At 32.9% G+C, this 15,169-nt stretch overlaps 1 long non-coding RNA gene across 1 annotated transcript; it reads left to right on the top strand.

Annotated features, from left to right (window-relative positions):
* The first annotated feature begins 3,618 nt into the window (after positions 1-3,618).
* Positions 3,619-4,298, top strand: LOC139890995 (uncharacterized). The gene is made up of 3 exons (XR_011773500.1): positions 3,619-3,750; positions 3,960-4,020; positions 4,233-4,298. It is a non-coding gene; the product is annotated as an uncharacterized lncRNA (long non-coding RNA).
* Positions 4,299-15,169: the final 10,871 nt, after the last annotated feature.

The following is a 15,169-nucleotide window of genomic DNA, read 5'->3' as shown; positions in this document are numbered from 1 at the left end:
AGAAGATCTCACTATTCCGTTAGATGAAATCCAAATCAACGAAAAACTTCAATTCATCGAAGAACCCGTCGAAATAATGGATCGTGAGGTTAAAAGACTTAAGCAAAACAAGATACCAATTGTTAAGATTCGATGGAATGCTCGTAGAGGACCCGAGTTCACCTGGGAGCGTGAAGATCAGATGAAGAAGAAATACCCGCATCTATTTCCAGAATATTCGTCAACACCTTCAACAGCTTAAAATTTCGGGACGAAATTTATTTAACGGGTAGGTACTGTAGTGACCCGAACTTTTCCATGTTTATATATATTAATTGAGATTGATATTTACATGATTAAATGTTTCCAACATGTTAAGCAATCAAAATTGTTAAGACTTGATTAATTGAAATATGTTTCATATAGACAATTGACCACCCAAGTTGACCGGTGATTCACGAACGTTAAAACTTGTAAAAACTATATGATGACATATATATGGATATATATATATATAGTTAACATGATACTATGATAAGTAAATATATCATTAAGTATATTAACAATGAACTACATATGTAAAAACAAGACTACTAACTTAATGATTTTTAAACGAGACATATATGTAACGATTATCGTTGTAAAGACATTTAATGTATATATATCATATTAAGAGATATTCATACATGATAATATCATGATAATATAATAATTTAAAATCTCATTTGATATTATAAACATTGGGTTAACAACATTTAACAAGATCGTTAACCTAAGGGTTTCAAAACAACACTTACATGTAACGACTAACGATGACTTAACGACTCAGTTAAAATGTATATACATGTAGTGTTTTAATATGTATTTATACACTTTTGAAAGACTTCAATACACTTATAAAAATACTTCTACTTAACAAAAATGCTTACAATTACATCCTCGTTCAGTTTTATCAACAATTCTACTCGTATGCACCCGTATTCGTACTCGTACAATACACAGCTTTTAGATGTATGTACTATTGGTATATACACTCCAATGATCAGCTCTTAGCAGCCCATGTGAGTCACCTAACACATGTGGGAACCATCATTTGGCAACTAGCATGAAATATCTCATAAAATTACAAAAATATGAGTAATCATTCATGACTTATTTACATGAAAACAAAATTACATATCCTTTATATCTAATCCATACACCAACGACCAAAAACACCTACAAACACTTTCATTCTTCAATTTTCTTCATCTAATTGATCTCTCTCAAGTTCTATCTTCAAGTTCTAAGTGTTCTTCATAAATTCCAAAAGTTCTAGTTTCATAAAATCAAGAATACTTTCAAGTTTGCTAGCTCACTTCCAATCTTGTAAGGTGATCATCCAACCTCAAGAAATCTTTGTTTCTTACAGTAGGTTATCATTCTAATACAAGGTAATAATCATATTCAAACTTTGGTTCAATTTCTATAACTATAACAATCTTATTTCAAGTGATGATCTTACTTGAACTTGTTTTCGTGTCATGATTCTGCTTCAAGAACTTCGAGCCATCCAAGGATCCATTGAAGCTAGATCCATTTTTCTCTTTTCCAGTAGGTTTATCCAAGGAACTTAAGGTAGTAATGATGTTCATAACATCATTCGATTCATACATATAAAGCTATCTTATTCGAAGGTTTAAACTTGTAATCACTAGAACATAGTTTAGTTAATTCTAAACTTGTTCGCAAACAAAAGTTAATCCTTCTAACTTGACTTTTAAAATCAACTAAACACATGTTCTATATCTATATGATATGCTAACTTAATGATTTAAAACCTGGAAACACGAAAAACACCGTAAAACCGGATTTACACCGTCGTAGTAACACCGCGGGCTGTTTTGGGTTAGTTAATTAAAAACTATGATAAACTTTGATTTAAAAGTTGTTATTCTGAGAAAATGATTTTTATTATGAACATGAAACTATATCCAAAAATTATGGTTAAACTCAAAGTGGAAGTATGTTTTCTAAAATGGTCATCTAGACGTCGTTCTTTCGACTGAAATGACTACCTTTACAAAAACGACTTGTAACTTATTTTTCCGACTATAAACCTATACTTTTTCTGTTTAGATTCATAAAATATAGTTCAATATGAAACCATAGCAATTTGATTCACTCAAAACGGATTTAAAATGAAGAAGTTATGGGTAAAACAAGATTGGATAATTTTTCTCATTTTAGCTACGTGAAAATTGGTAACAAATCTATTCCAACCATAACTTAATCAACTTGTATTGTATATTATGTAATCTTGAGATACCATAGACACGTATACAATGTTTCGACCTATCATGTCGACACATCTATATATATTTCGGAACAACCATAGACACTCTATATGTGAATGTTGGAGTTAGCTATACAGGGTTGAGGTTGATTCCAAAATATATATAGTTTGAGTTGTGATCAATACTGAGATACGTATACACTGGGTCGTGGATTGATTCAAGATAATATTTATCGATTTATTTCTGTACATCTAACTGTGGACAACTAGTTGTAGGTTATTAACGAGGACAGCTGACTTAATAAACTTAAAACATCAAAATATATTAAAAGTGTTGTAAATATATTTTGAACATACTTTGATATACATGTATATATTGTTATAGGTTCGTGAATCAACCAGTGGCCAAGTCTTACTTCCCGACGAAGTAAAAATCTGTGAATGTGAGTTATAGTCCCACTTTTAAAATCTAATATTTTTGGGATGAGAATACATGCAGGTTTTATAAATGATTTACAAAATAGACACAAGTACGTGAAACTACATTCTATGGTTGAATTATCGAAATCGAATATGCCCCTTTTTATTAAGTCTGGTAATCTAAGAATTAGGGAACAGACACCCTAATTGACGTGAATCCTAAAGATAGATCTATTGGGCCTAACAAACCCCATCCAAAGTACCGGATGCTTTAGTACTTCGAAATTTATATCATATCCGAAGGGTGTCCGGAATGATGGGGATATTCTTATATATGCATCTTGTTAATGTCGGTTACCAGGTGTTCACCATATGAATGATTTTTATCTCTATGTATGGGATGTGTATTGAAATATGAAATCTTGTGGTCTATTATTATGATTTGATATATATAGGTTAAACCTATAACTCACCAACATTTTTGTTGAAGTTTTAAGCATGTTTATTCTCGGGTGATTATTAAGAGCTTCCGCTGTCGCATACTTAAATAAGGACGAGATTTGGAGTCCATGCTTGTATGATATTGTGTAAAAACTGCATTCAAGAAACTTATTTTGTTGTAACATATTTGTATTGTAAACCATTATGTAATGGTCGTGTGTAAACAGGATATTTTAGATTATCATTATTTGATAATCTACGTAAAGCTTTTTAAAACCTTTATCTATGAAATAAAGGTTATGGTTTGTTTTAAAAATGAATGCAGTCTTTGAAAAATGTCTCATATAGAGGTCAAAACCTCGCAACGAAATCAATTAATATGGAACGTTTTTAATCAATAAGAACGGGACATTTCATTTTCTACTGCTGATGATTATTTGTTTTCTTTTTCTTTGTTAATTGCTTATGGAGCAGCCAAAGTTGGTAATAAACAATATTGATGCCCTGAAACATGTTGTGTTGGTGGATGATTCATCTGTCTCTGGATCTATGTATCATGACAGTTTGATATGGAGATTGATAGCTTTAGGTGCAAATGAGATGTGTTTGCATGTCATTCTCGTAACTTCTGACAGGTAAGATTCAATATCAGAACACATAATCACCTACATGTTGTGCAGAGCCTTTTTATTTTGATAAATAAGTAACTCACACCTTTGTATAGTAGAGTGTCATCGGGCTTATGGATTAAATCATTTAGGTTCTGTATAGGCTCTTCGACTTGTATAATAATGCATATATTACACACCATGCTTCATATTTTTTTTCTCTAATTATGTTGCAGCTATTATTCATATGCAGCTTATATGGATTTTGGATTTCCCGACATTTTCATTTCCCGTGAGGTAACCTCAAGTGTTTCCAACTATGCCTCTGGGATTTTGATTTTTGATTGTTTAGAATGGAAGTATTTTAAAAGTATAATTGATGGTTAGTTACTTATATGTATGTTTTCCCTTCATTCAGAATAGTATTTCTTCAAATTGGTACATTTTACAGATAATTGTTTGATTGATATGAATAATCAAGTTATTGTATGATTTGTTGTATATTGCAGACATTTGGATGGACCCCACCACAAGCAAAAGTACATATGGTTCCAGATTATTTTAGCCAGTCAGAGGTGAATTCATATATATATATATATCTCTTTGACTATTTCCTTGTGCTGTTATAGTAACCTTCGGTTGCTTATATATCTCTTTGACTATTTATTCGTTTCTTTGTAGTGGGATTTGATTATTGAGGTCCTTGGTCCCAATGCACCATCTTTTCGAGATAAATGCACTTAAACAGAGCAATTATTACCGAGCGTAAGTATTGTATAACTATATGCAATTTATGCATGAACAGTTCAACACACTTTTTTTATATACATATGTATATGTAATATGTATTTTTCTATGCAAGCTCATGGATGATAAAGAAATTACATTCGAGGACATCATAGATGCGTATCTGGCATATTTGCAAGTAAGATTCAGACCTTATTTGATCGTCCATTCATCAAGTTAAGTATTTTAAAGTTGTGTTTGACCCATTTGTTTAATTTAAATCTCTTTTTATAGGTAACTGTTGTGAATCCTGCCATGGATAGAGCACTTTTACTATTGCAAAAGTTTGCATATGATGCTCAAGGGAAAAATTCCAAAAGATAAATTAAGATTTGGGGCTCCATGGAGGCATCCGCCAAAGAAGGATGACCCGTTACAGCGTTCAGAATGGGCTAAGCTTCAACTTATGGATTTTATTCAATGTTTAGTCAATGCCGAATTCGGGGTAATTTATTTATTTTCCTTCACAAATTTGGTAATTTATTTATTTTCCTTCACAATTTGGTGTCTTTCCTATAACTTTTATGTGTGTGTGTGAAGACTACACAGATATAGACAGGCTAATACATTTTCTGTGAGTGATTATTGATTAGTTGTATTAAGTATGATTATAACATCTAGATTATTACAATAAAAATGTAATTGTTTCGAATAAAGTGACTTATCGTATATGCATTGAAACTACTTTTGCCTCATTTTTTTGGAAGTTGAATTTGATGATCTTACCCTTTTAACTTGTTTGAGGGAAAAGTTACATGGGTTGATATTGCCTCGTGTACTGTTTTACCTCTTATAGAGATGTTAAAAATAGCAACTTTAGCTTAACTTGTAAGTTATGCACTCGGAAAATCACACTTTTCAATTTAATTGCCTTAGTTATGGAAACCATATAGAGATGGTTCGGTTTAAATGTGTATCTGCATTCTGATTGGCTGTGTTTTTTTATCCATTTCCCTTAGTTAAAAAGAGAGAGTTTTAATATGTGAGTTAATTTTATCTATATGCATTCTTATCCAATATTATCTTTATCTCTACATATTAATTCGTTGCACAAAACACGGGCAGATTAACTATTTCGCTGATTGTAGTCTTGAAATATCTGACGATCCTTCTGTAAATGCAATGATCGAGGTAACCTTTTATCCTTTGCAAAGTTGGTCCTATCATTTATGTTAGCGTGTGCTACTCACTTGTGTTGTCTACATGGATTCATGTCAAATGTCACAATTGGTTCACTATATTATCTTTAAAGTATATGTTAATATTTCAAACAAACATAATGTCCATTTTTCCACCTCTTCTTATTTTTTTAAATATACAGGTTGGTTTACTTTATGTCCAACGAGATCCATCCTTCTTTCGCCCAATATCTCGGGCTATTCAGAGATGTCTTGTGAGATGGTAAAAAAAATGCATATTTATCTTGGGGCTTTTATCATATATATCCTTCCTAACATTAATAATAACATATTTACCCATCTAAACATGATTATATCATATTTATCAATTCTTAACATTTATATTTATATATAACATATTTACCCACTTAAAAATAATAACTTTTTGTACGGCTCTAGTTATTGAGTCGACAACAAGCGTCGATTTGTTTGCGACTTGACTGACTCTTAGAGCCTAAATTAAATTTCAGGCAGAATTTAAAACCCATGGAAATTTGATTTTACCATTTTCATGGCATCTCAATTTTATTTTTAATTTAATCTTACTTTTTTAAAAAAAAAATTCCTACTTATTGGCCGGAGTTCCACTCGGAAGCAATCTCTCTATCCGTCGAATAGAGAGAGTGATGACTTTCTCTACTTTTGAGAGTGTTTTCACTATGGGTTGAAAAATGACTTGTCTTTATTCTCGAATAGGGGAATGATTGTCTACATCTCACCTCCTCTATACACCACTTATGTGGTATTGGGTTTTGTTGTTGTTGTATACTCATTTTAATCATTTATATATATCATATATACCCATTCACATATATACCCATTCATTAGATCATCAAAATGACAATCTACTAATTTACTTGTACAATGCAAATTGAATCAATAAACATTTTATAAAATTATTAGTGTTTTCCCCATAGTCGATACATGAAAAAGCTCTCTGGTAGTACATGATATCTAATCGTTCAAGGTCACATGTGCTGCAGAGTGTGTTGCGTGGCCATTTTCAAACTACAAAAAGGATATTCTAATTAACCACCAACGTAACTTTAATTTAATACTTGTAGTCTCTTACTATAAATTAAACAATAAATTAATAAAAAAAATATCTTGTAATGTGTGAGAATGGCAGTTTATCAACTTTTTTCTTCAGACTTCTCACAACTCATAATCAGAATTCTTTGTCCTTTAACAAACCAAATCTCCGTTCGCTAAACGTAATAGGTATTCTACAATTTTGGCCCGAATGCAGCAATTCGAATATCTCTGAATCATTTTATAAAGTGTTTGTAAAAGTATATATATACAAATGTTCAAAATGGGTATATAAGGAGGATATAAATGTTTAAAATGGACATATATAATTTTGTTCTTTTAAATGGATAAATATGTTATATATAAAGATTAAGAATGGACAAATATGATATAATCATGTTTAGGTGGGTAAATATGTGATTATTGATGTTAAGAAGGGTATATATGATAAAAACCCTTTATCGGGAGTTAACCTTCAATGCAGCAAAAAGTTACCATAAGCTGACAATCCTTTTTTTACTGCAGGCTTGTCCAGGAGAGAATTCAAATGAACCTAAAAAATTCCTTACTTTTCGAGTGGCACCGAGTTGTAAGGGGACGCAGTTATCGACATCTCATGTTACAAGTAGGCAATAAATAGAATTCATATATGCTTACAAAAGCTTCATCGCTGAATGTAAGAGATCATCTTACCTTTTGAAGTTTTACAGTATAATATACCAAGTTGTATTCTTTAATATAGCAGGTCAGGTACCGTTTGATACAAATTATTAACACTAATATGCTGTTTGCAACTTTTGTGTATTCAAATCTACCTGGTGATAGGACATAAAAGTAACATATAAAATTGCCCGTCCTTCCAAATCAAGACTATACTTGTATTATATTCGGATTTTGCGAATGACTATTTGTAATTAGTCGAGCTCTAGTTAGTCAACACGGTCCAATATATTTTTGTCGAGGTACCTTACGAGTAGGTGACATTTTTTTGTGTGTTTATGTGTCGTATCACGGTTTTGATCCAAACAAATAAAGCTCACGTATCACTATGTATCCAACCTAAAAATGGAGCACACTAGTGACCTTTATTGAAGATGCAATATCTATGTTTTCTATTTAATTTGTTTGTTGGTCATTGTATTTTTTATCCTTTACTAAAAGGTTAAAACAATGAACAGTAGTACCCTTTACTAATACGAAGAAAATGTTGAACAATAACCCACTCACAAGCTTCACACACTTGTACTCCCAGCTTACCTATTTGTACCATCAAGCACCACCATTTAGTCTATTTTGTCTTCCCAATTTTTTTTATTATTATTACTACCTGGAGATTAACTACTTCGCTGATTGTAGTCTTGAGATCGTTGATGATCCTTTTGTAAATGCAATGATCGAGGTAACCTTTTATTCTTTGCAAAGTTGGTCCTATCATTTATGTTGGTGTGTGCTACTCACTTGTGTTGTCTACATGGATTCATGTCAAATGTCACAATTGGTTCACTATATTATCTTAAAGTATATGTTAATATTTCAAACAAACATAATGTCCATTTTTCTATCTCTTCTTAATTTTTTGAATATACAGGTTAGTTTACTTTATGTCCAACGAGATCCATCCTTCTTTCGCCCAATATCTCGGGCTATTCAGAGATGTCTTGTGAGATGGTAAAAAATTCATATTTATCTCGAGTTAACCTTAAATGCAGCAAAAAGTTACCATAAGCTGACAATCCTTTTGTTACTGCAAGCTTGTCTAGGAGAGTATTCAAATGAACCTAAAAATTCCTTACTTTTTGAGTGGCACCGAGTTGTAAAGGGACGCATTTATCGACATCTCATGTTACAAGTAGGCAATAAATAGAATTCATATATGCTTACAAAAGCTTCATCGCCGAATTATTAACACTAATATACTTGTATTATATTCGGATTTTGCGAATGACTATTTGTAATGAGTCAGAGCTCTAGTTAGTCAACACGGTCCTCCAATATACTTGTGTTGTCTAACCAGTTTCATGTCAAAGGTCCATTTGTTCAAACAAACATGTGCAAAACACGTGCAAAGAAACTATTTTGTAGATTAACTATTGGTTAACAACTAGTTGTTGAACCCTCGCTTCGCGCCGAGGGTTCGGTTTTCAATGTATTTTATTGCGTTTAGTTTGTAAAATTATTTCGTGGCTAAAGAATGATGTCGTTGAAACGCAACTCGATTCGAACTAAAAGGTATAACCAGTGAAAGATTTAAATGTTACTTTAAATTAACAATATATGTTCATCTCCGCGTTTAGCTATGTAATTATCGAATTTTAAAAATTTAACGCAAAATCAACGTGTATGTAAAGTACCCCAATTTTTTAGCGTTTTTTTAAAAAGCGTCAGTTTTGCGTATAGTTAGTGACATTGTGTTCCTAAAATTATTTCGAGTTTAACGATGGTGTCGGAAAAGTTAACTCGTTGCGAACGAGAAGATATGACCCGTTGAATATTTGGGTGGAGTTTATTTAAGATTTTTTGTGAAAATAGTTATTTGACACTTTACCCCACTGTTTGGGGGTCGATTTGAATATTTGAAAAAAGTGTGGGGGCCTTTGTTGGTATAATGAAATTTAGTTAGAATTTTTTTTAAAAAAAGTGAAATGACGAAAATGCCTTTAGTTACTATTCACCATTTTTGTCTATTAGATAATATAATAATAATAGTAATGTTATCTTATAGTATGTTATTTTTTTTTTTTTTAAGGCAAGGCTCCAAAGTGAGGTTGATGAGGATTGAACCTGAGTCTCCTTTGGAGATTCCCAAACACCCTACCACTCAACCACTCCTTTGGGGTTGGCCTGTTTCCTTTTTTAATGCAACAGCAAATTCTTTGTTCCTATTTTTTTTTATCGAATGAGTTTAAAGTTGTTAATGATCATCCATACATCAAGTTAAGAAATCTAAAGTTGAATTTGACCCATTTGTTTAAATCTCTGTTTATAGTTAACCGTTCCGTCACTTTTGCAAAAACTTCACAAACATGGTGAAAATGATCATTTAGACTGAAAATCATGTAAATATCTTAAACTCCTCATAGTGCAGATCCATCTTATTAAGATGAAGAGTAAGAATAACACTAAAATGAAAGGTAAATTTAAAAATACTGAGAGTCTAAATCCTTCTCGAAACTTTTATCACCTTCAAAGTTCAAACTTCTTCCCATAGAGGTTCATTGTCTTCTCACACCCAATAAACTAATCAAAAAGAAATACTGATAGTCTAAATCCTTCTCGAAACTTTAAAATAAAGAGTAAGAGTTAAATTTAAAAATATTGATAGCCTAAATCCTTCTCGAAACTTTTATCACCTTCAAAGTTCAAACTTCTTCTCATAGAGGTTCACTTTCTTCTCACACCCAATAAACTAATAAAAAAATCATAAAAAAATTAAAATTAAAATGAATTAATGCATTTTGTATTTAAGTTTCACTTGTATATATTTAAATTAAAATGATATAATTCTAACCCGAAACCTGCACTTCTTATTGCTTTGATGCAATTGGTGTTACTTGTTGGAACGTGCATAAACACCCTTTGCATGCCCTCGTCTTTCACTACATTTAACCCCGTTTTAAACAAATTTGTAGCCACTTTGTTACCCCTGAAGTGCCTTGACGTGACTAGCATGAACAAATACGAGTCATGAAACCCTGCCCCGGGTGAGACCCACGGATACCAAGTGTCTTGTGCAAAAATAAATCAATTATTATCAAATCATTAATATAGTTCCACTCTTGCTACTGCTCGATTATATAGCCACCATCTAATAAACTTCAAATGCTAATAACCATCTAGCTACTATGGTGAGAACGTGTGTAACTAACTACCAGTTTAATAATGCCTATAAAGTATCAAATCACTTACTCCACCAACTTAGACCACAATATTCGGTGATGAATATGACCATTTTATCTTTCAATTTAAACTAATTGTTAACTAGTGATTCTTGGGTGTCCTTTACTGTGATATCACTAGTGTCTTTTGATTAGCAATTGTTATATGTAGATAAATTTGAGTTTTGAATCATTATTTACCATACATAGTTGAATGATGATTTGACGAGTATATCATGGGTGGTTGTTTATGCTTAATGTAAGACTATAAGAGTGTCTATATCCCCAACGAATGAAAGTAAATAAAACTAGCACTCTTTATCATGTAAATGTAGTACTCCATATTATTTTTTAAAAATAGTTAATCTAAACAAAAACCTTAAATCGTAGCAACAAAAGCCAAAAGCGTCAACATCAACATAGATAATATATGAGCATTACGAAAAGTTATCTTAATTACCTGTTTAAAGTTCAAGAACACGTCATAGTTGATAACTCTCATGATTTGATGATGTAGAATTAGACGCCATTGTCGATTTGTTTTTTGGATATTAATATATCTCATCTTCACTGCAATAACAACAAAGATAAAGGATTTAGATTTATAAGATAAAATGTATGTGCTATAATCCTTAATTACTTTGTCGTTAAACAAAATAAATAAATAAAATATTTAAGTATTCTAATCATTGAAACACAAAAGTATGTAACTAAACAAATTTTTGGTTGAGAAGGTACCTAAAATGATAATTTTTTACTTTTAACTTATTGTAGTTAAAACTTAAAAGAAGAAGCACCAGCAGCAACACATGAACAATTTGTCCTAAATTATTCAGTTTACACAGCAAAGAGAGTCTGATGCTTCATTGTTTTCAGTTTGTTTGATTGCTTACTTGAAATGAATTAACTGCTTCTAAAATAAGGACTAATTTAATCTGTCGTTTTTTATAAAGAAAGAGTAACAGGTATGCACTCCTTACATCCTTATGGTGATTGAAAGATTAGAGCTGTTATTATTTTGTGACCGTGTAAGTATTACTATTAGGGTTTTTATCAAATCCAATAACAAATAGCGAATTACAGTAGATTTTAATAACCTTAGGCCCCGTTTGGCTCGTGGAATTTCAAAAGAATTTGATGGAATTGGAATTGAATTCCTTAGACCACTCCGTTTGGTTGACATAATTTGGAAGGAATTATATTCCTTGGAATCTTGAGATCCCTTCATCTATGGAATGTTCATTCCTTCAAGATGATGATGGATTTAAATCCCTTTCAACATTGAACTTTCGGGTCGCGACTCTAGAGCGCCTTTTTGGCGCTCATTTTCGAGGCACGTTTTCAGGGAGCTATTCGGAGCGGTTTCGGGGCGCGTTTTCAGGAAGCGTTTTTGACGCGCATTTTTGGGTCGCATTTTCGGTCTGAGTTTTCGGGTCGCGTTTTCGATCCGCGTTTTCGGTCCGCATTTTCGGGTCGCGTTTTTATGCCGCGTTATCGTGGCGCTTTTGAGTCGCATTTTTGAGACGTTTTTTTCGCGGATCGGGACACTTTTTTTGTGCGCGTTTTCGTGTCGCGTTTTCAAAGCGCGTTTACGGGGCCGACGGAAACGCGCGTTTTCGCGGTCGCCCGGAAACGCGCGTTTTCGCGGCGCGCCCGGAAACGCGCGTTTTCGCGGCGCGCCCGGAAACGCGCGTTTTCGCCGCGCGCCCGGAAACGCGCGTTCCTGGATCCCCTGCTGAAACGCGCGTTTTCGCAGGGCGTCCAGAAATGCGGATTTTCGGATCCACTGCAAAAACGAGCGTTTTCGCAGCGCGTCCGGAAAAACGCATTTTCGCAGCGCATATGAAACACGCGATCTCGCAGCGCGTCCGAAAACGCGCGATCTTGCAACGCGCTCGAAAACGATCTTTTTCACAGCAGCAAACGCGCGTTTTCGACACGCGTTCTCAAATCGCGAATCTATTTTTTTTTTTTTTTTTTGAAAAAGTGAGTCTGAAAATGAACACAAAATTTAGAAACGTAATTCTTTTTATAACTTTTTAATTATTTTATAAAATGAAATTCAATTCCATTCCATGTAAAATAGAACACATTTTTCACATTCAATGAAATTTATCAATTCCAATTCCTTCGGATTCCAATTTCTTTGACACATTCCATTCCATCCAAAAACATTTCACGAGCCAAACAGGGCCTTAATCTTCAAAACTTAACGAATTTCACTCAACTAAGGAATTGAAAGCTCAAGCTCCAAAACATACAAACAAAATTAGTTCTTTCTATGCCCTGCTGTGTTCCTATGGTATGTTTGTTTTGGTTTTAGGTATCTGTGTTTTGTTTGTATGTTTGTATGGTTAGATATGTTTTGTTTTTATGTACGTATGTGTGTGTAGGTTTGTTAGTTTGTAGGTATGTATGTTCGTAGGTATGTCCCTTATTGGTTTGTTTTCGTATGTTTAGGTACGTTTTTATGTATGTATTTTTGTTTGTATGTTTTTTCGTAGGTATGTCCCTTGTTGGTATGTTGTTATATATGTATGCCTATTGGGTTGTATGTCATGTATGTATGTCATTTTTGTATGGTTGCTTCGTTCGCGGGTTTTCATGTTCTTTGACTTTTTAGCTATCATATGCCTTGCGCTCCGCACTACACTCTAAGGTACGTTTTTATTTCCTTTTTTTTTTTCAATGTACGTTTGTTTTTTTGTTTTTGTTTTTTTTTATATATATATATGCATCCGACTCTATTAAGTGATTTATCAGCAAGCGTCAATTTAGTGGCGACTTGACTCATCTTTAGAGCCTAGATTGAATACCAGCCATTATTTAAAACCCATGAAAATTTGATCCTACCATTTTCATGGCGTCTTTTTTTTTTTTTACCTATTGACCGGTCCTCTTAGAAGCAATCTCTCTATTCGTCGAACATACAGGGGAATGACTTTCTCTACTCTTGTAGTGTTTCACTCGGAGTGGAGAAATGACTTCTCTTTATTCTAGGGTAGAGGAAAGATTGTCTACGTCCCACCTCCAGATACCCCACAAAATGGGATTGGGTTTGTTGTTGTTGTTTGTTGTTGTTTGTTTGCTTGAACTAACTGCTTCCAAAGTGAGTGAGGACTGATTGTACCTAACTTTATACCAAAGATTTCTTCTTTCTTTAATTATGAACAATATATCTACACCTTACATGCTTTTGGAGATAAAAAAAAAAATTTAGGGTTATTATTCTTTTGTGTTTTAATTAAGAGCTCTGCTATACTTTGGATCAACATAGAGATTAAATCTCGAGCTTCAAATTTGAACTTGTAATAATTAAGGTTAATACTAATTAACAGAGCACACACAAAGTATATATACCTGATCGATTACAATGAAGACGACCAAGATTATTGAGTTTCTTCTCGCGAAAGAATTAGGGTTCCGATCTGCGAGAGAAACGTATAGAGAGGAGCGGCAGATCGCGTACACAGACCAAATAATATAATATTTTTGATTAAAACGAAACCCTAAAAAAGAAAAGAAATATATATAACAACGGAAATTACATACATGGCTCATCAACTTCTGACCTTAACAAAACAGCACTAAACTTTCCATATATTCACAAAGCCACCTTCAAAATTTAAAAAACACGACAAACAAAGTGGGCTCATTTTATCTTTCTTTTTTCATTCACTCTTTACTAAATATAATTATTTGTAATTTTTGGCATTTTCATTTGATAAAAGATTTGTATCAACTCTCAATTGATGTATTGTAATTACTCCGTATAAACTCTAGAGAACACATTTATGTTGCAAATAATTTTGAGCCAGAATGCGTACGTCATCTCAACTACTGAAATCATGTTTAAAGTATATAGCAAATTTATTTCTCGTTACAATGAACAAACCGTTTGTCTACTCGTTAATAATTAAAAGGGAAAAATAATTCACGGTCCAATGATGTTTCATGATAGGCCCTAATAATTAGTGTATCAAATCCGGTTGTTAGCCCATGATTAGATACTTAAAGGAAAAAAATGATTAAAGGTTCAGTGCTATTTCATGATGTGCCCCAATAATCTACCCATCTATTGCGGTTGTTAGCCCATGATTAGCCTTTAAATGAAAAGCTCATGTACTGTTATTGTCCTAAATGTAAGCAGTCCATATCGCTAATGTAAACAGAATTAGTGGATGCTGGCATCATGATGTTAATGAAAATGACCAAATCACCCATGCTGATGAACAGTGAAATGGGAAGGTTGTTGTGGGGCATGGTGGTTATTTTAGTTCACAACTTTAAGTATGTTGATAAATATTACGGAGTAAATTCTTTCCCACAATGGGTTTTTGAAACTAGAAACAAACAAGAAATGTCGATTTCCTTGATCCAGGCGGGATGAGGTTGATATGGGAGGAATCGACTCATGTTATGTTGGCAGAAACTTTGTCAGGGACTGATCACCTGAGTTGGGAGGGATCGCCCGCGAGCAAAGAGAGATAAAGCTAATATGGATTATGGGCTTTTTTGGGTTGGATTAGGAAACAATTGATAAAGGGTGATGATATATACACCATCATTTTTTCT

The sequence above is a fragment of the Rutidosis leptorrhynchoides genome, chromosome 2 (genome assembly GCF_046630445.1).
Source record: "Rutidosis leptorrhynchoides isolate AG116_Rl617_1_P2 chromosome 2, CSIRO_AGI_Rlap_v1, whole genome shotgun sequence".
In the NCBI taxonomy this organism is placed as follows: Eukaryota; Viridiplantae; Streptophyta; class Magnoliopsida; order Asterales; family Asteraceae; genus Rutidosis; species Rutidosis leptorrhynchoides.
The sequence above is the reverse complement of the archived record's forward strand: the minus strand, read 5'-3'. Positions and strand labels throughout refer to the sequence as shown.